This window comes from Arachis ipaensis, chromosome B05 (genome assembly GCF_000816755.2).
Source record: "Arachis ipaensis cultivar K30076 chromosome B05, Araip1.1, whole genome shotgun sequence".
Taxonomy (NCBI): Eukaryota; Viridiplantae; Streptophyta; class Magnoliopsida; order Fabales; family Fabaceae; genus Arachis; species Arachis ipaensis.
The window spans coordinates 20,288,495-20,290,996 of NC_029789.2; positions in this window are offsets into that span (position 1 = coordinate 20,288,495).

Sequence of the window (2,502 nt, forward strand, 5' to 3'; positions counted from 1 at the left end):
TCTTAGCTTACGGGGACTTTTGTCTCTTACGACTTTTTTGTAAAAGTAGTTTAATATTATAAATTTTTTGTGGCATAATCTATAATGTTAGGACAGATGTAGTTTTAAAAGACTTATATTCTCGTAATGTTATTACGGATAAAAATACTAGTATATTACTAATTTTACAACCAAAATATGTCACATCTCACATGTCACTTCCTCATTGCAATTGAAATCAAAATTTTTTCTCCAAAATTAAAGAGTTCTCTCCTCCTTTTCCTCTCTCTTTCTCTATCTCTCACATTCCTTTACCCACTCTATTTCTCTTATTCATATACCCACTTTATCTCTTTTATATATTATTATCAATAGCTAATTATAAATTTAGCAATCGAAATGTATAACATGATATTTTTTAATTGTAATTAAAATTAAATTAAAATTGAAATTAAAATTAAAATTGAAATATTGAAATTGAAATATAATTATATTATATTACTAATTTAACAATCAAAATATGTCACGTGACATTCTCTCATTAAAATTAAGATGAAATATTTTCTCTAAAATTAATAAATTTTCTTCCTCCATCATCTTATCTATCTCTCTCGCCTTTCTTATTTTTCTCTACTCTTTCCACTCTATATATAATTTATAATTTACATTTTATATTACTAATTTGATAAACTAAAATGTGTCATACGGGGTATTCTTTCGTTACAATTATAATAAAATCTTTCCACTTCAAAATTAACAAACTCACTCTCTCCTTTTTCTTTATCTTTCTCTCTCATTCTCTATTTCTTTTTAAATTTTTATTTTACAAAAAATAAAATTAATAAAATAACATAATTTAAATAGATTTACAAAATTATAAAAAATATATTAAATTTATAATTGAAAATAATTCTGTAATATTATTTACATACAAATATTCTATTATTATAAGTATATTTTTTTATTTAATTTTAAAATTTTATCGTTTATTTTTTTAATTTATATTTTTATTTCTATTTTTTTAAATATTTATTATATATAATTTAACTGATGAAAACTTTTTTTATATGATTTTTTTATAAAAAATAATTTGATTTTATAATTTTTTTTTGTCGTAATCCATAATGATATGTATTCAAATAGTTCGGATGCATAACACTACATCTTAGAACTAACTTTGAAATTCAAATCATTTTACCCCATCAAAATAACTAACTCCGAACACTTCCGTAATGCCGACGCATATTTTGGGCTTTACAGGTACACAACGGTTACCATTATGTAACAATAAAAATACAAACCAAATAGGATGATAGAGGGCATTTAATTTAATTTAATTCTATTTACTTTCGAGAAAAACCCTAAAGAGTATTTACGAAAATTGGTTAATTAATTACTGATTTGAGGGTTGAAATCTCTTTTACAAGTCCAACGCACGAGTCAAACTTTTGAAGAGTACGTGTGTGTTTGGATTACAGTTTGTAAACGAGAGTTTGCATATAATTGATTTTACAAACTTGATTTTGATGAAAAGTAAGTTTGTGTTAACGTGACTTATGTTTGGCAATTTTTATATTAAGATGGATTATAATAAAATAAATATTGTTTGGATTTTGCTACTCAAAATCACTTTTAGAGAAAAAATTACTAAAAGAGACATCAATTTAAATAATTTTTTATATTATTCTATCATTGATAGAAAAAAAAAATTCAGAACAAAGAACATACACAACAAATAAAGGAAGAACTACCATAAAAGTTATGGTTACTTGCATTCTTTTTATAGAAGAGAATAGAGGGTAGAATTGGTAGAAAAGGAATAAATTTTTCACTTAATTCCTCCAACGATAATCAACTTTCTCAACGTGAACGCAGAAGCAAGAAATTTTAGCTTCACGTGAACGTATGTTAAGAGATGAAAGCACTTCTGGGTTTAGAGTTCTAACAAATTGCCAAACATAAAAGTGGGACGTTCAAGACACTCAAACGGACTTCTCTCTTCTTCAACGTGAACCCAAACACACCCTACGTAGTTCACCCAAGGATCTTTTACTTTAGAAGGAGCCTTTTGAATAATAACGAATTATACTTTAGAGGATAAATTCTTGATCAGAACATTTAGTGCTTACCGTGGGCGCTTCAATTCAATAGCGTGACCCTATAGTAATTTACCCTGATACTTTCTACTAAAATTATTGCATCTCGCCACTCATTCTATATCTAATTAATTGGTTCATTGGTTGTATCGACTAGCAAAATGACCAACTTATGGAAACTTGTTCCGTTCTCTTTCTCTACAAATTATAGTTGCCTAGTTCAACAAAGGAAAAGTAGAGACTATCTAGCATTTAGAGTCAAACTGCCCCACGCATCACTCAGAGTTTCAGACTCACATATTATTCTTTAATTCAATTATTTTAATGGTGTGAGTCAGAAAATTACATCCTCATCAGGTGAGCTCCATTTCAAATTTTCCCCTTATTTTAATCTCTTCTTGGTACTAATTTTATGTATTTCAGTTCG